This window comes from Rhinoderma darwinii, chromosome 4 (genome assembly GCF_050947455.1).
Source record: "Rhinoderma darwinii isolate aRhiDar2 chromosome 4, aRhiDar2.hap1, whole genome shotgun sequence".
Classification (NCBI taxonomy): domain Eukaryota; kingdom Metazoa; phylum Chordata; class Amphibia; order Anura; family Rhinodermatidae; genus Rhinoderma; species Rhinoderma darwinii.
In genome coordinates this window covers 403,462,857-403,489,513 of record NC_134690.1, presented here as the reverse complement: position 1 = coordinate 403,489,513, position 26,657 = coordinate 403,462,857, and the positions used below count along the sequence as shown (strand labels likewise).

The following is a 26,657-nucleotide window of genomic DNA, read 5'->3' as shown; positions in this document are numbered from 1 at the left end:
TAAGTACTTAGCTGATGTAATATAATATATTGGTGCACTGAATATAATGTACACATAGCGGCTCAGACGTGACAGCTCTTTCCGTGTCACGGACGGTTACAGATGATTTACATATAGAAGTTTGTATAGTTTGATAACTCACCCTAGCTTTAATGAGGGGTGCTCGCCAGAATTTCAGAGATCATGGTCTGTGCCCTGAAAGCTCACGTTGTCTCCTGTCTGAATTGATTACCTAAGAGGAGAAACAAAAAAATAAATATTAGTGCAATCACAGGATTCTTCACAAAAACAGTTTTTCATGATTGTTTCCATTTGGGAAAAAGTTAACAACATTTCACAGCTTAAATCTTCCTAGAATTTTAGTCACTTGCTTTATTTATGTTGTACTGATAATCAGGATGTATCACACTAGGTACTCCAGCAAGAGCTGAAATCAGAATTCTGCTGCCTGACTTTTGAAACAGTCTGAGGAGGATTGTGGGGTTGACACTACTTTGCACACAGTTATGTGACCAGCGGAACATTACTATTGTCAACTGAGCTCCCACAATGCACTGCAGATCAACCTGTGCAGAATTCTGTACAGAGGAACAGAATTTTTAAAAAATGAAGACTGTCGGGAGAGTTGACAAGTCCTCTTTAACCTTGAAATTTATCAGGCTTTACCTGTATATTCTATTGAGTATATATAGTATTTGCTCCACAGGGTATATAGTTGATAGGTGGTGCCGTTATACCCTGTATTAATAATAGCCCCACTAAGACATAACTGGCAGCCTTGAGTTAAACATATACGCATATGGTCTGCTCTTAAAGGCATTTTCTATAAAGAAGAGGTTGAGATAGAGGTGGAGGTTGAGGCGGAGGCGGGTCAGGATGGCATCGCCTGAGCTGAGTTGGTTTTTTTATACTCAAAAAGTCTAGACTTTCTTCATGTGGTGCCCTTTAATTTCTAAATTGGAGGTCACAATTGCATAAAATGCAACAAAAATAGTTAAGAAACTAATGCATTTCCAGTATCGGTCTTCCAACCCGATCTCCACTAGCTTTTACCGGGCTCATCCTAATGCTACATCATAAATCTACTATTTACTTCCATTTTGGGCACCCACATTTCCACATGACTGTATTGTCGATGGATATAATGTGTTTTTGGACCCGATGACTATAACTTCAGCACTGTTCACTCCAGAAAGGAAACAGCTGCTTGTTATATGGGTATTGTGTACCAGTGCCATCTGCTCTGACTGTTCTCTATAAGAGACGACAAATAACCACTCTCCCTCGTTCTCTGTCCAGAGACTCTTTGGCTCGACTTGTGGGTGAAGACGTAAATCCCCATCGTGTTTGCCAGTTCTTACAACGTTATGCAGTCCTCACCATCTGTTGTTTGTTTCAGCTGCTATGCGTCTCCACATTTCCTCTTTGACAATCTAATAAATTGGTGACACAATGATCTGAGCCTCGTCTTGTCACTATATCACAACAGTAAATTAGAATAATAAAGATAATGAGCTCCATGGTGACTTGCCTCCTCCACCACCTCAATTATTCTCAACGACTGTATAATTCGGGTCTACCAAGAAGTTTAAGTTGAACCTAAACATGACATTTTTGTTGTCAGACAAGCAGAATGGACATCAATATTTGGGTGGGGGGGGGGGGTTGAGGAAAAAAAGCGTCAACTATATTATGGCTCCGGCTCCGGATGGAGGAGTCAGATCGTCTCCGGAACACGTTATATGTTTACAGAATGATGAAAAACTCAAAAGTCCATCTCCTATGGTTGGTGTGTACCAACACTTCATTGCAGAGGTATATCCCTGAGGGGACCAAAAAAGCCCTTCACCCACATACAGTGACATCAGTATTATAAATGGGCACATGGTAGGTGTAGGGGGGGCTGTTCTAGATATTTCATTGCAGCACAGGAAGTTCAAGTTGGGTTTATACATGGGGTCGTATGTTTTTAGACCTCAGGGGCTTTGTTGCGTTTGGGCGTTATTATCACGTTACAACCTGGGCATCTTTTTTTGTTCTCTAGTGGATCAGTCCAACTGTAATTACACAGTGACCCAAAGTTGTGGATTTGCCAAAACCGCGACAAAAATATCTTTAATGACCTGGTATCAGAGTAATGAGAATAACCCTGAGCTCATTCTCATCATCAGTCTAAATCTCCTTAATGTTCCAAGCTACAACATTATCAGGGGGAATGCACCACAGTTTATACAATATAAATATATATTACAAGTGAAATAATTCTTAGCATTCAATCGTTTATTGTTTTTTTTTTTTATGTTATGTGTTTTTTTACTGACAAATTCACTACAAGAGACCATAGAAAATATCCCTGGAATCCGGCTCGCAATGGCCCACCAGGGAACCGGGGAATCCCCTGGTGGGTCCCTAAACTAACAATGGGCCCTCCCTGTTTAGAAGCCCCACAGCCTGCATGTCCCGCCAATAAACTCCAAATAAAGCCCCCAATAAGAAGTGTAGCGGGGTCGTCTTCTCCCTCCATGGGCCCTAACCCCTGAACATTTACCGCTTCCTCACTTGATTGTACCAGCTGTTTTATACAACCGGTATCCCGCTCTAATGATTGGGATCAGAGATAACTATGATCCCAGCAATTTGGCCGCTTGGATAGTGATGGTGGCACCTTGGAGTGATACAGATAATAAAGTATTAATACCACATGGCGAGAAAAAAATGATGTTGGATTTGCGCTTTAATTTTCACATTGCCACAAAAATATAAAGATCAATCATGTCCCTGAAACTGCTACTAAAAACTAAGACTTGTCCTGCAAAAAATAAATCCTCATACGTTGGTGGGAAAATGAAAAAGTTATGGCTCTTGGAATAGGGCGAAACACAAAAAAGTTTCATAAAACATGATTTTACCGTGCACAAGCAGTAAAATATGAAATAATCCAAACATATTTGGTATGGTCGCAAATTTATTGACCTGTAGAATAAAGTTATCATGTTATTTATACCGCACAGTGCATACCATAAAAAAAATAAAAATAAAAAAAGATTGCGGATCTGTTATCTTTTCCCATCCCCCCTCCCACCAATATTTTTTCTCAGAAATTTCCAAAAATGGAATCAATAAATGACTTGTACCCTCAAATTGTGCCATTGACAAGATTAGCCTACATACAAAAAAAGTTAACAGTTATGGCTCTTGGAATGCTGCGATGAAAAAATAAAATAAATAAATAAATTTAAAATGCTGCGCCCTGAAGCCCAAAAAATAAACTAACAATATTTGCATGTTACTATAGAGTGGCACCCAGAGTTACTCCTACTAGTGGACTCTAGGCACCCTAGTCGAAGACTGCGTGGACTTTTAAATAGAGCCAAAGACACGGGGGACCCTTCAGAAGCAACGGCATAGGGGCACTATATATTATGTAAAGGATTAACGATGTTGTATTTTTTGGGGTGATTGTTTTATCTGAGATAAGTGGTGCCAAAATTGTTTCACCCCACATTCCTCCTGATCAATAATATATTTGTCAATTCAAACTGAACTTATATGTTAATAAAGGATGGGGTCAATTACAGGTGACAATTTATAACCAGCAGTATGGACACTTATACCGTGTTATCCCTAAATCAGGTCCTGAGGGGGCGGAGCATGATGCAGGAATTGAAAGAACACCAAAGAAAGAATCCTTGTGTCATGCTCCGCCCCCTCAGCTCATGCATTAGCCATGACACAGTGTGTCAGTTTTTCTTAGAGTGTTTCTTTAAGCTTTGGACTTTAGGTCTATTAATCCTTCAAAAGCCCCCCCCCCCCCCCAATGGAAGAGACCTCTGAATCTTTGCTTGTATTGTAAAGGGGTATATCGATGACATAAATATATTGCTCCACCTTGTGATACGTTCCTGTACATTATATAAATATTGCTGGTTACTTTCCTGTAATAATAATATTTCTGCATGTTTGATACAATTAATAATTTCTCTGCTCGGGCACCTCCGCTTCACAGGTAAATCCAATTATATTTGTGTTGTAAGCCGCTGTCAGTTTCCTCTCCTGCTTATTTTCCCCTTTCGATCCTGTACACACACTGAATATCAAGAGCTGTCACACAATCCACTCTGCTCAACGTTACAGACAGATCCAATTGTATCAGTGCGTTCTTCTGAAGAGATACATTGTAGCCATTTTCTTGTAAACAGATAGCAACTGATTGTACTTTGGTATGTAGTGCCCGCAAGCTATAGCTCTTCAGGTGTGGTGAAACTACAACTCCCAGCATGAACTGAAAGCCTCGGAGTATCAGGATCTGTGGGAGTTTCTGTTTCATGAACTTTTCACTTCTAAGGCTTTAAAATCAATGGTAATTTCAGTCTTTAGGCAGCAATTGATGAGCAGTAGGTGAAGAGCAGCCAGTAATGTGTATAACCTGCAGATCCTCTCTGTATTCCTCTTCCTTGCGGGATGTCACAGTTGTGCTGGGTGCTCTGTGCCAACCAGATGTCTACCCTCTGCTCCTCCCCAGGCCCCTCCCCCTCATACAGTGTCACTGGAACATTCAGGGAGAAGCTGCAGCTGCATCCCCCTCATCCCCTCTTCTTTGCAAATTAATTTTTGATAACTTAGGTTTGTGTATATTTACAGAAAAATGCGGAACTGCGGGCTGCTGGGAGGTGAGGAAGACACCATTTTACCCGAATGATAAACATTATAATGTTTCACAAATTGTCATTTGTGCAAATAAATGATAGTAATACAGTAGGCGCACTGTAAAGGGTTGTCTAATCTGACACAAACCTTTTCAAAAAGAGCAAGCCCCCAGCACCCCTGAAATTCTTGCCAGGCATTTCTCCTAAAACGTCACATTACAGGTCTGTCATTCAAATGGTTGAGTCTACCATATTGGCAGCCAATATTACAGGGCGCTTCTCTTTTTCGGCTCATACAGGGATTCCTGTCTGACGTACATATGCCCTAACTCGGAAATATGGAGTGGAGTTGTCTTTATGAGGCCAACCTTTTCTGATAACCTAGTCTGGAAAACCACATCTCAATATCAGGATGAATTAGGCCAAATGACAGAACTTAGCTCTGCTACATTGCCATCCACCGCATCTGCAGAGACACAGCTAGGCTTTTCTTCACACGGGGCAAATGTTCAATTTTCTGCCTCCATTCCAGTATGTAACGTTACTGGCCAATGAAAACTGGCTTGTTGGCACCCCCCTGGCACCCAGCCCCCGGGCAACATGCCCTAGTGGTAGCCTCTTCTGGCTACACCTGTAATTTCCTTTAAAAACTGGTCATGTACCTTTAGATGTTATCAAACGTGTAACATATATATACATACCTCCCAACCATGGGTTGTTCCATAAATCTAACCTCAAAGGGAGCAGAGCTTATACAAATGTGCCCAAAGTGGGCTTTTCTGGAGTTTTGGGGGCATTGCCAGGAAGATCAGGGGTGGGAATGAATATGGCCTGTGAACAGGTATTGAAATGTTCAGAGGTATGCATGGCTAATTTCAGACCTGCTACATCATAAAAACATGCATCACCTTACGTACAGATGTATCAGCGCTGCTACATTGGTTGCACTGTTTTTGTGGGGGTTGCTCTGTTAGATCACTATTATAAATATCTGAGTTGAGATAAAGAAGTAGGTTTACTTGGAAGTCTAGGGGTGCAGTGCCTAGGGTGTCCATCAGAGGGGGCGGCTGCAGAATCATGTTATTTTTTTTCCCGAGTTGGACTTGTGACCTGACCGACCAGCGGTCAGGTCACTTACATGGCAGGGGGAGCGGGTGCGCGTCACCAGCGTTCCTCAGACTGTAATCCACGCTCTCTGTTATTGGATTGGCCACGTGAGCAGCTGTGGCCAAGACGAGAACAGTGGGCGTGTCTTAGACTCAGTCTAAGAAGCGCTGTGGGGATCGGACGGAGGAGCAGGAGGGCGCTGCACCAGGTCCAGGGCAGGTTTGTATAAATCATGTACTGCCTATGCAGTGGTTCCCAACCGGGGTGCCGTGAGAACCATCCAGGGGTGCCGCAACACTCCTCTGAACCACTGCCAGGTCGTGCATTCTCTTTCTCCTCACAGCGTGTAGTACATGTGAGCAGGAGATTTTTTGCAGCCCACTTGTAGATAGCACCCCCTCCCTTCCTGTACATAGCGCCATTGTTGCCGGGGATTCCGCTCCTGGACGGAGCGCTTATTGTATCTGTCCATATATGGACCGTGACATCGGGGGCAACTCCTTCTACAAGGGGGTGTGGCACTACCGACAAGCGGGCTGTGTGACACAACCTACAAGGGGGCTGTGTGGCACTACCGACAAGCGGGCTGTGTGACACGACCTACAAGGGGGCTGTGTGGCACTACCGACAAGCGGGCTGTGTGACACGACCTACAAGGGGGCTGTGTGGCACTACCTACAAGGGGGCTGTGTGGCACTACCTACAAGGGGGCTGTGTGGCACTACCTACAAGGGGGCTGTGTGGCACTACCTACAAGGGGGCTGTGTGGCACTACCGACAAGCGGGCTGTGTGACACAACCTACAAGGGGACTGTGTGACACAACCTACAAGGGGGCTGTGTGACACAACCTACAAGGGGGCTGTGTGGCACTACCTAACAGGGGGCTGTGTGGCACTACTTACACAGGAATCTGTGAGTGGGTGGCTGATGATCTTTTTACTGTGAGTGGGTGGCTGATGTTCTTCAACTGGTTTCCCCCTCTGACTTTCAATTGAAATGAATAGGACACAGAAAATACCTGCGGCGCTCATTTGGTGCTTTTTTGCCGGCGTCTTTTGCATTCGCTTCAACGGCTTAAAAAAATGCAGGCAAAAAAAAACGCAAATAAAAAAATCAAATAACGCTGTCAATTCAAAATCTGCCTCAAAATTCCAAAAATCAATGGGAGGCAGAGGCTTTTTTTCTCGCAAGCAGGAAAAAGAAGCGTCATGCCCTTTCTAAAGGCGTTTCCGTCTCTAACAACTTTTGCCAGAGAAAGTGGTGTTTTTTGCCCGTGTACTCAATGGCTGCCGCCAAAAAAAAAAACAAAGCAAAGAGAGTGCAGGCAGATCCAAATCTGACTCAAAATTCCTGAAGGAATTTTGAGGCCGATTTTTCTGCCAGCATAAAACCCTATGTGAGCAAACCCTTATAATGGCTTTGCTTTTTTAGTACTTAGTGTTACAATTTTTTTATTTTTCTGTGTGTGTTTTTTTACAGACTCGGTCGTTGGACTACGTCGGATTCAAGGACTACATTGATGACGCCATTTTTTTTCAATAAATTGGTTAACGAGGGTTTTATGGGGTGTTTTATTTCAATAAACTATTTTTTTTTGGTGCGTCTGTGTTTTTTTAAACTTTATTACTACTGCCTTAGTAATGGCGGCTGTTTAATTGACAGCGTCCATTAATAAGGCGAGGCTTAGTGTTAGCCGGTGAAGAGGCCCCTATTATTACCCCGGTACCCATCCCCAGCACGGGTTACAATCCAGTACCCGACCATCTGAAGCAATGGGGCGGCCGAAGGCTGGTATCACTAGGCTGGGAAAGCCCAAAAACAATGGGCCTTCCCACCCTTATAATGCTAGGCTGCGGGTGCTTTATTGTATCTGGCTGGTTATGAAAAGCAGGGGGGACCCTACAGCATTTAAAATATCTATATAAATAATTGAAAAAAACAACATAGGGTCCCCCCATTTTTCATAACCAGCCAGATACAACACAGCAGCAGCAGCCTGGCATTACCAGGGTGGGAAGGTTTATTGTTTTTGGGCTTTCCCAGCTTAATAATACCAGCCTCTGGCTGCCCCAGTACCCGACCGTCACTACAGATGGTCGGGTACTGGATCGTACCCGGCTCTTCCCAGCACCCCTGGTGGTGGTGGGTACCGGGGTAAGAATGGGGGTTAGTGTTAGCCTCTTCACCGGCTAACATTAAGCCACGCTTTAGTAATGGACACTGTAGGAATAAAGTTAAAAAAGACACCAACACAGAAAAAATATTTAATTGAAATAAACCCCCCCACACACAACCCTTGTTAACCTTTTCATTGAAAATAAAAACTCTGCCATTGAAGTAGTCCTCGAATCCAAAGTAGTCCAATGACCGAACTTGTAAAAAAACACATTAGTAACAATAATAACTAAAAAAGCAAAACCTATATTATACTTACCTTCCTGGGTCTATGACAGTAAACTCAGCAGTGACAACTCTAAGCTGTTCATTGGTTAGACAAAAGGATAGAAGAAGTGGATCCAGCGCTGAGTTGTATGTGTCCGTTAAAATAGGAAGCTTCTTCCAAGTTTTATTCAAAGATACTTAAAAAATATTGAAAAAATGTGCAAGTGTTTCCCCAGTACAGAGAGTGGTTTGGTGGCATCGAGCGGTGCCTACGCGTTTCAGACGCTTACTGCGTCCTTAATCATGGCTAAGCCAGCACCAACTCCAAATACGGCCCTGGGTGTAGAGGTTGCAGTTATACCGGGACCCTGTAGCCTGAGGTGGCCCTAGGGGTCTCTCTGCCTCATATAAGGACAACAGTACTATAAGTGACTGGTATTAGTTTAGGACCCTGTTTCAGATTTCATATCGAACCCAGAAGCTTCATGGTACCCCTCTGGCCCTGCTACATCTATGCCATACAGTAACTTAGAATAAGCCCAGACTATTGGCAACCCATCATGTCAACGCACTGCTGAGATCTGCCAAAAATGCATAGAATTAGGAATGCAGCTCTGGATGTGACTGGAGTATAAGACATAATGTATTCCAGAACTAGGCAAATTTATTCAAAATGTTATTCTAAAGCATTGCTAAAATACTCTTCTAACTATTGAAACTTTTTGTATATTTTTCTACTTTTGTATTTTGTTTTTAGCTTTAACATGTCTAATCTGTTACGGCTGCTCCAATTTAAGGAAATGTAGAAAACAATTACAAATTATTTATGAAATACTTTGAAGATTGCAAAAGGCAATGTACTGCGGTGAGACGTGCACCGATCTGCCGGTGTGTATGATGTACGGTATTGAAACACTCTGTTCTTACATAGCGTGACCTGAGGGGATGGAGATCTCTGGGAAAGTTACTGATGTTATTCCAGACTTTAGTTTTGTATACCGCGCATCCAAAAATACTAACAGGTAGACGGTTAAAAAAAAAAGAAAAAATAGTTCAGACATGGCGCTATTGGGGATTATAGACAATGGAGCCAATGCCTAAGTATACAGACATGTGATGTGAATGGCAACGAAAGGCAGGAACTGGCAGAACTGGCACCAGGGTCATAATAAATTGTCCTAAGCGGCCATACACGTGTGCCATTTTCAAATAAGGCTCAGCCACATATATCAGATTTGTTAATAAGGACAAGAGTGCCATGATAACCTCGTCCATTATTCTCTCCTGGAAGAAAATTTTCTTGAGCCGCAATTTGAGTAAAAAATTATTTGGAGTTATCTTCCAACATCGGTTGTTTGAAGCGGCAACTTTTTTATACAACCCTACACTTGGCATGTACTGTAGCATTACATTACAGGCAGTTAAATAAATGGCTGCCCATGTAATGCAAGAACGTTCCGGGACTGCCAGATTGGCAGATAGAGGGTGTCTCAAGCCGGACATACCCCTATATGACATCCATATGCCCTAACTGGACATATTGACCGGGGTGTCCCTTCTAAAATCAGGTTTCAAACTTTAGGATAGCTGGATGACCACCCATGTGGTTGGCCATATTGATTGTCACCCAGCTTTCAAGAGATACAACTAAGAAAAGTCTGAATGGAAATGTTAACAACTCGGCAGAAGAGGACTTGTTTTTTTATTTTGATTTTAGAAGGTAATGTCCTTTGATTTTTGTACAATGCCTTAGAATTTGAAGGCCATTTCTTTCAAACGTGAATCTCGTAAATATAAGTCATTGAGTTGTCCTCTACTGCCAAGGAGACCCCAACATTACTGGTTGGTAATGATAATTGGCTTAAACCAGAGACGAAGGGCCAGCATAAGTCAGAAAATCCTAGAGAGTTCAATCCTTCCTGGCTCTTCTGGCTTATTCCATTAGCTTTCTCTGTTGTCATCTGGTCCAGGAGCAGAACAGGCAAACAATAAGGTAAAATGACTCACAGGTCCCTGAGAAACTGGAAAGATGATGCCAGAAATTGTTCTAGAAGTAAATGTCAAAATAACAACTATTAATCCATCTCAACAAACTCTTCAACCAGAACTTCCTTCCAGGTGCGGAGACAGCACCAGTCCTATGGGAATGTGATTATATCGTAGAATTGGAATGATGTCGGAAGCTTCAGAATCTTATTAAAATTGTCTTTTTTATTGGAAGAATTTGTTTAAGGCTACAGACCCCATAATGTAACTTAGCATTGGAGGGAACCACTCAAATATATTAGAGACCTACATACTGTAGACAGAAATTCCATAAAAAGTTGTTATGATCTTCTGCTATTCCCAGTGCCGCCCCAACAGGAGCCATAAATATTTTTATACAAGCCCATCACTTCTCCTTGCAGTCTGCTGATAAGGTCATGGGGCTTCAGAAGAGAATTTCACATTTCTCTTAAATTTTCATCCTAATATTGAAACATGTTAGCTGCTAAAATAAGTCATTCGGCAAAAGGACTATACTAGGACACTAGGGTGTTATTATATATACAATCCCACTGCCACTGAAAGAAAAAAGCTAAGAAACCCCCCAAAAAAACCTTTATTGTTACAGCTTAAACTCCCCTTTAGTCGAACAAATACCAACGTAGACAATGCCCCCTAATCCTATGGTAGTTCAACACGAGACACAGTGTAGGGTCATATACCGTCTACATACTGATGGAATACTTGTACCCCGGGTGTCTCTTACAAGCCCGGGTGTCTCTTACAAGCCCGGGTGTCCCTTAGAATCTGGCCACCACAGACCAAGCAGAGGTAAAGTCCTGAAATGTACATCCCCCCCCCCCCCTGGAATCTTGCCCTGTTGACCCTGATAATTGTTATCAAACCCTGGCAGGTGTAACCTGCTCCTGTACATTGCTTTAGTTGTTTATCATAGAGGGTAATCTAAGTAAAAATAAAATAAAAAAACAAAAAACAAACGAGAAGTAAAAATTTGGGTACTTGGTATAAGCCCTTTATTGCATATCAGCGGAAGTGGTCCATAAAAAAGATCGCCATGAGGTATAGTTTATGGCAATGGCATAGTATTACTGTCAGTCACACCATTAAATAGGAAGGTGGTTCCCCTAAAGCCCTCCAAAATATCCAAATCCTCTCTTCTAACCATGGACAGGATTTGGGATGTCAACAATATCCAACCATTGTCATGGGAACAATCCTCACGTCATCAAATGGTGCCAGAATTGTGTTTGTCACGGTCGACGTCTGATGTATAGACACTAAAAACCGCCCTAAACATTTCTATATCCTTAGACTGTGACTGAAGAAGCTCTCTCTCCCCTTCTTCCAGCAGGAAGTGACAGCATGAGCTCATGCACCAACCAGCAGCGGACCTTGTATGGCGGCACTCAGAATGCCTGCGGTTCCATATTGCAAAGCCATAGAAACTCCAAATTTCACTGTATGATGTCCCCATGCTTTACTGCGTTCTCCTCTAGAAGTAATGCTTATATAGAAGACTACCTATGTAATACAGAATTTCAAAGAACATGTCACAACCTATTTTCATACGGATTTCAATCAGAGACATATTGATGTACAGTATGGGCCCATAGATTTCCAAAGTGGTATATGGGCTTACCATCAGATTTGATGGTAAGAATAGCACTGCATCCCGTTCCCGGAATTCGTCGCGGTTTCTGTTATAGACAGAAACCACAATGCAAGTGTTAACATCGCCTGAGGCCAATGACATTTGAAAGCTGTTCAATTTGTCCTGAATCCAGACTTGAAAAGACAAGGAAGATATAGCTGGTGCCAATCGGGAAATCATTGATTCTTTTTGGCACCAGATATTGAAATCATATATCTTTAGTTTATAGTAATATATATATATATTATGCCCACGTGTAGGGTGTAGAGAAATACCAAATAAGTAAATGACTTACATACTAGGCACCAAACCATCTCAAGATCAACACTGGTACCAGCACTGCCACCAGCACCCGGTAACATTTCGACCTCAGATATTGTTCTCTACACTGACATTTCCAGAATACAGCCTCAGTTTCTAATATTAGTTTCCAAGGACATTTCTTTTAACAGTTGATATGATGAATATTTCCTGCACCAATTGACTGTACATTACCCTATAATACAAAGCGAGCCCCGTGCTCTGTTCTTCTGTGAGGCTCATGGTAATTCCTCAGCGTTTCTCACTCTGTCTGGGAAAGGTCAGCTTTACATCATTCTCTGCAGCCGCAGCAATCTCTTTACATTCCTATTTCACATATCCTCTATCTATAAATTAAATGTCGTCTATGTAACAAATCCAAGATTTTATTCATCGGCCCTCGTGTCTGATTAGATTTTATCCTAGGCAGTAAATCTGTTGCTGAACCTAAATATCCACCGTCCTATCCGTATGAATATAACCCCACCAAAGCTATGTATGAGTGCTCCATTTATAACAGGGGGGCATAACCTATTCTGGTCCTAGAGCCACTTTGTCAGATTGTACTCAATAGCCACAATAAACTTAAAAAGGTATCTCCATCTAGGACACATAGATACTATCACTATTGATATGCCAATCAATAGTATGTGCAATAAATGTCTGTCACTTTTGGGACTCCCACCTGCCGGGAAAACCCAGATATAACCAAGTGTTTCCACCAACCATAAACTACAATGGTAGGGGCAGCATGCGTGGCCTCACCTATCCTGTCTGGAGTGCCCAGAAGGCAGGGTCAAATCCGGAATTTAAATCTAGGGGGGGGGGGAATTTATCTTTCCTCGGTCACGCCTTTCACCACTACCTTAAATATGTAAACCACACCATCACCACAAGTAGGAAAGTAAAAGTGGAACATATAAAGACCAAATCATACAATTAAGGACAGGCGTCACTTTTTAAATAAGGGACCAGTGTATGCTACTATTACACAAGCAGCAATTCAGATACCAATTCTAAACACTACAGAGTATTATCACTCAGCCGACTACACAATGATCATATAATGGTCAGATATTAGTGCTACACACTGCAGAGTATTATCACACAGAAGAATATACAGTGATCATATAGTGGTCAGATATCAGTACTACACACTGCAGAGTATTATCACGCAGAAGAATATACAGTGATCATATAGTGGTCAGATATCAGTACTACACACTGAAGAGTATTATCACACAGAAGAATATACAGTGATCATATAGTGGTCAGATATCAGTACTGCACACTGCTCAATATTATCATGCGGATGACTATACTGTGATCAAATAGTGGTCAGATATCAGTACAACACACTGCTCAGTATTATCATGCGGACAACTATACTGTGATCATATAGTGGTCAGATACCAATTCTACACACTGCAGAGTATTATCACGCAGAAGGTTATACAGTGATCATATAAAGGTCAGATACCAATTCTACACAGAGCTCTGCAGAGCATTATCACGTGGACGACTATAAAGTGATCATATAGTGGTCAGATCCCAATTCTAGACACTGTAGAATATTATCAAGCTGCAGACAATACAGTGATCATATAGTGGTCAGATACCAATTCTGAAAATTGCAGAGTATTATCATGCAGACGACTATACAGTGATCATATAATGGTCAGATATCAGTACTAGACAGAGCTCTGCAAATTATTATTATAATGCTGCAGACCATACAGTGATCATATAGTGGTCAGATACCAATTCTACACAGAGCTCTGCAGAGTATTATTATGATGTAGACTATACAGTGATCATATAGTGGTCAGATACCAGTACTACACAGAGCTCTGCAGAGTATTATCACACTGCAGACTATACAGTGATCATATAGTGGTCAGATACCAATTCTACACAGAGCTCTGCCGAGTATTATTATGCTGTAGACTATACAGTGATCATATAGTGGTCAGATACCAATTCTACACAGAGCTCTGCAGAGTATTATTATGCTGCAGACTATACAGTGATCATATAGTGGTCAGATACCAATTCTACACAGAGCTCTGCAGAGTATTATTATGCTGTAGACTATACAGCGATCATATAGTGGTCAGATACCAGTACTACACAGAGCTCTGCAGAGTATTATCACGTTGCAGACTATACAGTGATCATATAGTGGTCAGATACCAATTCTACACAGAGCTCTGCAGAGTATTATTATGATGTAGACTATACAGTGATCATATAGTGGTAAGATACCAGTACTACACAGAGCTCTGCAGAGTATTATCACACTGCAGACTATACAGTGATCATATAGTGGTCAGATACCAATTCTACACAGAGCTCTGCCGAGTATTATTATGCTGTAGACTATACAGTGATCATATAGTGGTCAGATACCAGTACTACACAAAGCTCTGCAGAGTATTATCACTCTGCAGACTATACAGTGATCATATAGTGGTCAGATACCAATTATACACAGAGCTTCACAGAGTATTATCACGCTGCAAACTATACAGTGATCATATAGTGGTCAGATCCCAATTCTTTACAGAGCTCTGCAGAGTATTATCACGCTGCAGACCATACAGTGATCATATAGTGGTCAGATCCCAATTCTACACAGAGCTCTGCAGAGTATTATTATGCTGTAGACTATACAGTGATCATATAGTGGTCAGATCCCAATTCTTTACAGAGCTCTGCAGAGTATTATCACGCTGCAGACCATACAGTGATCATATAGTGGTCAGATACCAGTACTACACAGAGCTCTGCAGAGTATTATCACACTGCAGACTATACAGTGATCATATAGTGGTAAGATACCAGTACTACACAGAGCTCTGCAGAGTATTATCACACTGCAGACTATACAGTGATCATATAGTGGTCAGATACCAATTCTACACAGAGCTCTGCCGAGTATTATTATGCTGTAGACTATACAGTGATCATATAGTGGTCAGATACCAGTACTACACAGAGCTCTGCAGAGTATTATCACGCTGCAGACTATACAGTGATCATATAGTGGTCAGATCCCAATTCTACACAGAGCTCTGCCGAGTATTATTATGCTGTAGACTATACAGTGATCATATAGTGGTCAGATACCAGTACTACACAGAGCTCTGCAGAGCATTATCACGCTGCAGACTATACAGTGATCATATAGTGGTCAGATCCCAATTCTACACAGAGCTCTGCAGAGTATTATCACGCTGTAAACTATACAGTGATCATATAGTGGTCAGATACCAATTCTACACAGAGCTCTGCAGAGTATTATTATGCTGCAGACTAGAATTGGGATCTGACCACTATATGATCACTGTATAGTCTACAGCATAATAATACTCTGCAGAGCTCTGTGTAGAATTGGTATCTGACCACTATATGATCACTGTATAGTTTGCAGCGTGATAATACTCTGTGTAGCTCTGTGTAGAATTGGTATCTGACCACTATATGATCACTGTATAGTCTGCAGCGTGATAATACTCTGCAGAGCTCTGTGTAGTACTGGTATCTGACCACTATATGATCACTGTATAGTCTACATCATAATAATACTCTGCAGAGCTCTGTGTAGAATTGGTATCTGACCACTATATGATCACTGTATAGTCTGCAGTGTGATAATACTCTGCAGAGCTCTGTGTAGTACTGGTATCTTACCACTATATGATCACTGTATAGTCTGCAGTGTGATAATACTCTGCAGAGCTCTGTGTAGTACTGGTATCTGACCACTATATGATCACTGTAGAGGGTGTCTCAAGCCGGACATACCCCTATATGACATCCATATGCCCTAACTGGACATATTGACCGGGGTGTCCCTTCTAAAATCAGGTTTCAAACTTTAGGATAGCTGGATGACCACCCATGTGGTTGGCCATATTGATTGTCACCCAGCTTTCAAGAGATACAACTAAGAAAAGTCTGAATGTTAACAACTCGGCAGAAGAGGACTTGTTTTTTTATTTTGATTTTAGAAGGTAATGTCCTTTGATTTTTGTACAATGCCTTAGAATTTGAAGGCCATTTCTTTCAAACGTGAATCTCGTAAATATAAGTCATTGAGTTGTCCTCTACTGCCAAGGAGACCCCAACATTACTGGTTGGTAATGATAATTGGCTTAAACCAGAGACGAAGGGCCAGCATAAGTCAGAAAATCCTAGAGAGTTCAATCCTTCCTGGCTCTTCTGGCTTATTCCATTAGCTTTCTCTGTTGTCATCTAGTCCAGGAGCAGAACAGGCAAACAATAAGGTAAAATGACTCACAGGTCCCTGAGAAACTGGAAAGATGATGCCAGAAATTGTTCTAGAAGTAAATGTCAAAATAACAACTATTAATCCATCTCAACAAACTCTTCAACCAGAACTTCCTTCCAGGTGCGGAGACAGCACCAGTCCTATGGGAATGTGATTATATCGTAGAATTGGAATGATGTCGGAAGCTTCAGAATCTTATTAAAATTGTCTTTTTTATTGGAAGAATTTGTTTAAGGCTACAGACCCCATAATGTAACTTAGCATTGGAGGGAACCACTCAAATATATTAGAGACCTACATACTGTAGACAGAAATTCCATAAAAAGTTGTTATGATCTTCTGCTATTCCCAGTGCCGCCCCAACAGGAGCCATAAATATTTTTATACAAGCCCATCACTTCTCCTTGCAGTCTGCTGATAAGGTCATGGGGCTTCAGAAGAGAATTTCACATTTCTCTTAAATTTTCATCCTAATATTGAAACATTTTAGCTGCTAAAATAAGTCATTTGGCAAAAGGACTATACTAGGACACTAGGGTGTTATTATATATACAATCCCACTGCCACTGAAAGAAAAAAGCTAAGAAACCCCCCAAAAAAACCTTTATTGTTACAGCTTAAACTCCCCTTTATTCGAACAAATACCAACGTAGACAATGCCCCCTAATCCTATGGTAGTTCAACACGAGACACAGTGTAGGGTCATATACCGTCTACATACTGATGGAATACTTGTACCCCGGGTGTCTCTTACAAGCCCGGGTGTCTCTTACAAGCCCGGGTGTCCCTTAGAATCTGGCCACCACAGACCAAGCAGAGGTAAAGTCCTGAAATGTACATCCCCCCCCCCCCCTGGAATCTTGCCCTGTTGACCCTGATAATTGTTATCAAACCCTGGCAGGTGTAACCTGCTCCTGTACATTGCTTTAGTTGTTTATCATAGAGGGTAATCTAAGTAAAAATAAAATAAAAAAACAAAAAACAAACGAGAAGTAAAAATTTGGGTACTTGGTATAAGCCCTTTATTGCATATCAGCGGAAGTGGTCCATAAAAAAGATCGCCATGAGGTATAGTTTATGGCAATGGCATAGTATTACTGTCAGTCACACCATTAAATAGGAAGGTGGTTCCCCTAAAGCCCTCCAAAATATCCAAATCCTCTCTTCTAACCATGGACAGGATTTGGGATGTCAACAATATCCAACCATTGTCATGGGAACAATCCTCACGTCATCAAATGGTGCCAGAATTGTGTTTGTCACGGTCGACGTCTGATGTATAGACACTAAAAACCGCCCTAAACATTTCTATATCCTTAGACTGTGACTGAAGAAGCTCTCTCTCCCCTTCTTCCAGCAGGAAGTGACAGCATGAGCTCATGCACCAACCAGCAGCGGACCTTGTATGGCGGCACTCAGAATGCCTGCGGTTCCATATTGCAAAGCCATAGAAACTCCAAATTTCACTGTATGATGTCCCCATGCTTTACTGCGTTCTCCTCTAGAAGTAATGCTTATATAGAAGACTACCTATGTAATACAGAATTTCAAAGAACATGTCACAACCTATTTTCATACGGATTTCAATCAGAGACATATTGATGTACAGTATGGGCCCATAGATTTCCAAAGTGGTATATGGGCTTACCATCAGATTTGATGGTAAGAATAGCACTGCATCCCGTTCCCGGAATTCGTCGCGGTTTCTGTTATAGACAGAAACCACAATGCAAGTGTTAACATCGCCTGAGGCCAATGACATTTGAAAGCTGTTCAATTTGTCCTGAATCCAGACTTGAAAAGACAAGGAAGATATAGCTGGTGCCAATCGGGAAATCATTGATTCTTTTTGGCACCAGATATTGAAATCATATATCTTTAGTTTATAGTAATATATATATATATTATGCCCACGTGTAGGGTGTAGAGAAATACCAAATAAGTAAATGACTTACATACTAGGCACCAAACCATCTCAAGATCAACACTGGTACCAGCACTGCCACCAGCACCCGGTAACATTTCGACCTCAGATATTGTTCTCTACACTGACATTTCCAGAATACAGCCTCAGTTTCTAATATTAGTTTCCAAGGACATTTCTTTTAACAGTTGATATGATGAATATTTCCTGCACCAATTGACTGTACATTACCCTATAATACAAAGCGAGCCCCGTGCTCTGTTCTTCTGTGAGGCTCATGGTAATTCCTCAGCGTTTCTCACTCTGTCTGGGAAAGGTCAGCTTTACATCATTCTCTGCAGCCGCAGCAATCTCTTTACATTCCTATTTCACATATCCTCTATCTATAAATTAAATGTCGTCTATGTAACAAATCCAAGATTTTATTCATCGGCCCTCGTGTCTGATTAGATTTTATCCTAGGCAGTAAATCTGTTGCTGAACCTAAATATCCACCGTCCTATCCGTATGAATATAACCCCACCAAAGCTATGTATGAGTCCTCCATTTATAACAGGGGGGCATAACCTATTCTGGTCCTAGAGCCACTTTGTCAGATTGTACTCAATAGCCACAATAAACTTAAAAAGGTATCTCCATCTAGGACACATAGATACTATCACTATTGATATGCCAATCAATAGTATGTGCAATAAATGTCTGTCACTTTTGGGACTCCCACCTGCCGGGAAAACCCAGATATAACCAAGTGTTTCCACCAACCATAAACTACAATGGTAGGGGCAGCATGCGTGGCCTCACCTATCCTGTCTGGAGTGCCCAGAAGGCAGGGTCAAATCCGGAATTTAAATCTAGGGGGGGGGGGGAAATTTATCTTTCCTCGGTCACGCCTTTCACCACTACCTTAAATATGTAAACCACACCATCACCACAAGTAGGAAAGTAAAAGTGGAACATATAAAGACCAAATCATACAATTAAGGACAGGCGTCACTTTTTAAATAAGGGACCAGTGTATGCTACTATTACACAAGCAGCAATTCAGATACCAATTCTAAACACTACAGAGTATTATCACTCAGCCGACTACACAATGATCATATAATGGTCAGATATTAGTGCTACACACTGCAGAGTATTATCACACAGAAGAATATACAGTGATCATATAGTGGTCAGATATCAGTACTACACACTGCAGAGTATTATCACGCAGAAGAATATACAGTGATCATATAGTGGTCAGATATCAGTACTACACACTGAAGAGTATTATCACACAGAAGAATATACAGTGATCATATAGTGGTCAGATATCAGTACTGCACACTGCTCAATATTATCATGCGGATGACTATACTGTGATCAAATAGTGGTCAGATATCAGTACAACACACTGCTCAGTATTATCATGCGGACAACTATACTGTGATCATATAGTGGTCAGATACCAATTCTACACACTGCAGAGTATTATCACGCAGAAGGTTATACAGTGATCATATAAAGGTCAGATACCAATTCTACACAGAGCTCTGCAGAGCATTATCACGTGGACGACTATAAAGTGATCATATAGTGGTCAGATCCCAATTCTAGACACTGTAGAATATTATCAAGCTGCAGACAATACAGTGATCATATAGTGGTCAGATACCAATTCTGAAAATTGCAGAGTATTATCATGCAGACGACTATACAGTGATCATATAATGGTCAGATATCAGTACTAGACAGAGCTCTGCAAATTATTATTATAATGCTGCAGACCATACAGTGATCATATAGTGGTCAGATACCAATTCTACACAGAGCTCTGCAGAGTATTATTATGATGTAGACTATACAGTGATCATATAGTGGTCAGATACCAGTACTACACAGAGCTCTGCAGAGTATTATCACACTGCAGACTATACAGTGATCATATAGTGGTCAGATACCAATTCTACACAGAGCTCTGCCGAGTATTATTATGCTGTAGACTATACAGTGATCATATAGTGGTCAGATACCAATTCTACACAGAGCTCTGCAGAGTATTATTATGCTGCAGACTATACAGTGATCATATAGTGGTCAGATACCAATTCTACACAGAGCTCTGCAGAGTATTATTATGATGTAGACTATACAGCGATCATATAGTGGTCAGATACCAGTACTACACAGAGCTCTGCAGAGTATTATCACGTTGCAGACTATACAGTGATCATATAGTGGTCAGATACCAATTCTACACAGAGCTCTGCAGAGTATTATTATGATGTAGACTATACAGTGATCATATAGTGGTAAGATACCAGTACTACACAGAGCTCTGCAGAGTATTATCACACTGCAGACTATACAGTGATCATATAGTGGTCAGATACCAATTCTACACAGAGCTCTGCCGAGTATTATTATGCTGTAGACTATACAGTGATCATATAGTGGTCAGATACCAGTACTACACAAAGCTCTGCAGAGTATTATCACTCTGCAGACTATACAGTGATCATATAGTGGTCAGATACCAATTATACACAGAGCTTCACAGAGTATTATCACGCTGCAAACTATACAGTGATCATATAGTGGTCAGATCCCAATTCTTTACAGAGCTCTGCAGAGTATTATCACGCTGCAGACCATACAGTGATCATATAGTGGTCAGATCCCAATTCTACACAGAGCTCTGCAGAGTATTATTATGCTGTAGACTATACAGTGATCATATAGTGGTCAGATCCCAATTCTTTACAGAGCTCTGCAGAGTATTATCACGCTGCAGACCATACAGTGATCATATAGTGGTCAGATACCAGTACTACACAGAGCTCTGCAGAGTATTATCACACTGCAGACTATACAGTGATCATATAGTGGTAAGATACCAGTACTACACAGAGCTCTGCAGAGTATTATCACACTGCAGACTATACAGTGATCATATAGTGGTCAGATACCAATTCTACACAGAGCTCTGCCGAGTATTATTATGCTGTAGACTATACAGTGATCATATAGTGGTCAGATACCAGTACTACACAGAGCTCTGCAGAGTATTATCACGCTGCAGATTATACAGTGATCATATAGTGGTCAGATCCCAATTCTACACAGAGCTCTGCCGAGTATTATTATGCTGTAGACTATACAGTGATCATATAGTGGTCAGATACCAGTACTACACAGAGCTCTGCAGAGCATTATCACGCTGCAGACTATACAGTGATCATATAGTGGTCAGATCCCAATTCTACACAGAGCTCTGCAGAGTATTATCACGCTGTAAACTATACAGTGATCATATAGTGGTCAGATACCAATTCTACACAGAGCTCTGCAGAGTATTATTATGCTGCAGACTAGAATTGGGATCTGACCACTATATGATCACTGTATAGTCTACAGCATAATAATACTCTGCAGAGCTCTGTGTAGAATTGGTATCTGACCACTATATGATCACTGTATAGTTTGCAGCGTGATAATACTCTGTGTAGCTCTGTGTAGAATTGGTATCTGACCACTATATGATCACTGTATAGTCTGCAGCGTGATAATACTCTGCAGAGCTCTGTGTAGTACTGGTATCTGACCACTATATGATCACTGTATAGTCTACATCATAATAATACTCTGCAGAGCTCTGTGTAGAATTGGTATCTGACCACTATATGATCACTGTATAGTCTGCAACGTGATAATACTCTGCAGAGCTCTGTGTAGTACTGGTATCTGACCACTATATGATCGCTGTATAGTCTACATCATAATAATACTCTGCAGAGCTCTGTGTAGAATTGGTATCTGACCACTATATGATCACTGTATAGTCTGCAGCATAATAATACTCTGCAGAGCTCTGTGTAGAATTGGTATCTGACCACTATATGATCACTGTATAGTCTACAGCATAATAATACTCGGCAGAGCTCTGTGTAGAATTGGTATCTGACCACTATATGATCACTGTATAGTCTGCAGTGTGATAATACTCTGCAGAGCTCTGTGTAGTACTGGTATCTGACCACTATATGATCACTGTATAGTCTACATCATAATAATACTCTGCAGAGCTCTGTGTAGAATTGGTATCTGACCACTATATGATCACTGTATGGTCTGCAGCATTATAATAATAATTTGCAGAGCTCTGTCTAGTACTGATATCTGACCATTATATGATCACTGTATAGTCGTCTGCATGATAATACTCTGCAATTTTCAGAATTGGTATCTGACCACTATATGATCACTGTATTGTCTGCAGCTTGATAATATTCTACAGTGTCTAGAATTGGGATCTGACCACTATATGATCACTTTATAGTCGTCCACGTGATAATGCTCTGCAGAGCTCTGTGTAGAATTGGTATCTGACCTTTATATGATCACTGTATAACCTTCTGCGTGATAATACTCTGCAGTGTGTAGAATTGGTATCTGACCACTATATGATCACAGTATAGTTGTCCGCATGATAATACTGAGCAGTGTGTTGTACTGATATCTGACCACTATTTGATCACAGTATAGTCATCCGCATGATAATATTGAGCAGTGTGCAGTACTGATATCTGACCACTATATGATCACTGTATATTCTTCTGTGTGATAATACTCTTCAGTGTGTAGTACTGATATCTGACCACTATATGATCACTGTATATTCTTCTGCGTGATAATACTCTGCAGTGTGTAGTACTGATATCTGACCACTATATGATCACTGTATATTCTTCTGTGTGATAATACTCTGCAGTGTGTAGCACTAATATCTGACCATTATATGATCATTGTGTAGTCGGCTGAGTGATAATACTCTGTAGTGTTTAGAATTGGTATCTGAATTGCTGCTTGTGTAATAGTAGCATACACTGGTCCCTTATTTAAAAAGTGACGCCTGTCCTTAATTGTATGATTTGGTCTTTATATGTTCCACTTTTACTTTCCTACTTGTGGTGATGGTGTGGTTTACATATTTAAGGTAGTGGTGAAAGGCGTGACCGAGGAAAGATAAATTCCCCCCCCCCCTAGATTTAAATTCCGGATTTGACCCTGCCTTCTGGGCACTCCAGACAGGATAGGTGAGGCTACGCATGCTGCCCCTACCATTGTAGTTTATGGTTGGTGGAAACACTTGGTTATATCTGGGTTTTCCCGGCTGTGTAGAATTGGTATCTGACCACTATATGATCACTGTATAGTTTGCAGCGTGATAATACTCTGTGGAGCTCTGTGTAGAATTGGGATCTGACCACTATATGATCACTGTATAATCTGCAGGGTGATAATACTCTGCAGAGCTCTGTGTAGTACTGGTATCTGACCACTATATGATCACTGTATAGTCTACAGCATAATAATACTCGGCAGAGCTCTGTGTAGAATTGGTATCTGACCACTATATGATCACTGTATAGTCTGCAGTGTGATAATACTCTGCAGAGCTCTGTGTAGAATTGGTATCTGACCACTATATGATCACTGTATAGTCTGCAGTGTGATAATACTCAGCAGAGCTCTGTGTAGAATTGGTATCTGACCACTATATGATCACTGTATGGTCTGCAGCGTGATAATACTCTGCAGAGCTCTGTGTAGTACTGGTATCTGACCACTATATGATCACTGTATGGTCTGCAGCGTAATAATACTCAGCAGAGCTCTGTGTAGAAGACTATACAGTGATCATATAGTGGTCAGATACCAATTCTACACAGAGCTCTGCCGAGTATTATTATGCTGTAGACTATACAGTGATCATATAGTGGTCAGATACCAGTACTACACAAAGCTCTGCAGAGTATTATTATGATGTAGACTATACAGTGATCATATAGTGGTAAGATACCAGTACTACACAGAGCTCTGCAGAGTATTATCACACTGCAGACTATACAGTGATCATATAGTGGTCAGATACCAATTCTACACAGAGCTCTGCCGAGTATTATTATGCTGTAGACTATACAGTGATCATATAGTGGTCAGATACCAGTACTACACAGAGCTCTGCAGAGTATTATCACGCTGCAGACTATACAGTGATCATATAGTGGTCAGATACCAATTCTACACAGAGCTACACAGAGTATTATCACGCTGCAAACTATACAGTGATCATATAGTGGTCAGATACCAATTCTACACAGAGCTCTGCAGAGTATTATTATGCTGTAGACTATACAGTGATCATATAGTGGTCAGATCCCAATTCTAGTCTGCAGCATAATAATACTCTGCAGAGCTCTGTGTAGAATTGGTATCTGACCACTATATGATCACTGTATGGTCTGCAGCGTGATAATACTCTGCAGAGCTCTGTGTAGAATTGGGATCTGACCACTATATGATCACTGTATAGTCTACAGCATAATAATACTCTGCAGAGCTCTGTGTAGAATTGGTATCTGACCACTATATGATCACTGTATAGTTTGCAGCGTGATAATACTCTGTGAAGCTCTGTGTAGAATTGGTATCTGACCACTATATGATCACTGTATAGTCTGCAGCGTGATAATACTCTGCAGAGCTCTGTGTAGTACTGGTATCTGAACACTATATGATCACTGTATAGTCTACAGCATAATAATACTCAGCAGAGCTCTGTGTAGAATTGGTATCTGACCACTATATGATCACTGTATAGTCTGCAGTGTGATAATACTCTGCAGAGCTCTGTGTAGTACTGGTATCTGAGCACTATATGATCACTGTATAGTCTACATCATAATAATACTCTGCAGAGCTCTCTGTAGAATTGGTATCTGACCACTATATGATCACTGTATAGTCTGCAGCGTGATAATACTCTGCAGAGCTCTGTGTAGAATTGGTATCTGACCACTATATGATCACTGTATAGTCTGCAGCGTGATAATACTCTGCAGAGCTCTGTGTAGTACTGGTATCTGACCACTATATGATCGCTGTATAGTCTACATCATAATAATACTCTGCAGAGCTCTGTGTAGAATTGGTATCTGACCACTATATGATCACTGTATAGTCTGCAGCATAATAATACTCTGCAGAGCTCTGTGTAGAATTGGTATCTGACCACTATATGATCACTGTATAGTTTGCAGCGTGATAATACTCTGTGGAGCTCTGTGTAGAATTGGGATCTGACCACTATATGATCACTGTATAATCTGCAGGGTGATAATACTCTGCAGAGCTCTGTGTAGTACTGGTATCTGACCACTATATGATCACTGTATAGTCTACAGCATAATAATACTCGGCAGAGCTCTGTGTAGAATTGGTATCTGACCACTATATGATCACTGTATAATCTGCAGTGTGATAATACTCTGCAGAGCTCTGTGTAGTACTGGTATCTGACCACTATATGATCACTGTATGGTCTGCAGCGTGATAATACTCTGCAGAGCTCTGTAAAGAATTGGGATCTGACCACTATATGATCACTGTATAGTCTACAGCATAATAATACTCTGCAGAGCTCTGTGTAGAATTGGTATCTGACCACTATATGATCACTGTATAGTTTGCAGCGTGATAATACTCTGTGAAGCTCTGTGTAGAATTGGTATCTGACCACTATATGATCACTGTATAGTCTGCAGCGTGATAATACTCTGCAGAGCTCTGTGTAGTACTGGTATCTGACCACTATATGATCACTGTATAGTCTGCAGCGTGATAATACTCTGCAGAGCTCTGTGTAGTACTGGTATCTGACCACTATATGATCGCTGTATAGTCTACATCATAATAATACTCTGCAGAGCTCTGTGTAGAATTGGTATCTGACCACTATATGATCACTGTATAGTCTGCAGCATAATAATACTCTGCAGAGCTCTGTGTGGAATTGGTATCTGACCACTATATGATCACTGTATAGTTTACAGCATAATAATACTCGGCAGAGCTCTGTGTAGAATTGGTATCTGACCACTATATGATCACTGTATAGTCTACAGCATAATAATACTCGGCAGAGCTCTGTGTAGAATTGGTATCTGACCACTATATGATCACTGTGTAGTCTGCAGCGTGATAATACTCTGCAGAGCTCTGTGTAGTACTGGTATCTGACCACTATATGATCGCTGTATAGTCTACATCATAATAATACTCTGCAGAGCTCTGTGTAGAATTGGTATCTGACCACTATATGATCACTGTATAGTCTGCAGCGTGATAATACTCTGCAGAGCTCTGTGTAGTACTGGTATCTGACCACTATATGATCACTGTATAGTCTACAGCATAATAATACTCGGCAGAGCTCTGTGTAGAATTGGTATCTGACCACTATATGATCACTGTATAGTCTGCAGCGTGATAATACTCTGCAGAGCTCTGTGTAGTACTG

The 26,657-nt window shown here is 41.0% G+C and overlaps 1 protein-coding gene across 4 annotated transcripts in view; it reads right to left on the bottom strand.

Annotated features, from left to right (window-relative positions):
* Positions 1-26,657, bottom strand: part of LRFN2 (leucine rich repeat and fibronectin type III domain containing 2) — a 533,652-nt gene that overhangs the window by 284,826 nt on the left and 222,169 nt on the right. For all 4 annotated transcript variants that reach the window (XM_075863478.1, XM_075863481.1, XM_075863479.1 and 1 more), the window contains one exon: positions 143-232. The gene's annotated coding sequence lies outside the window, so the exon portion shown is untranslated. The remainder of the gene's footprint in view (positions 1-142; positions 233-26,657) is intronic.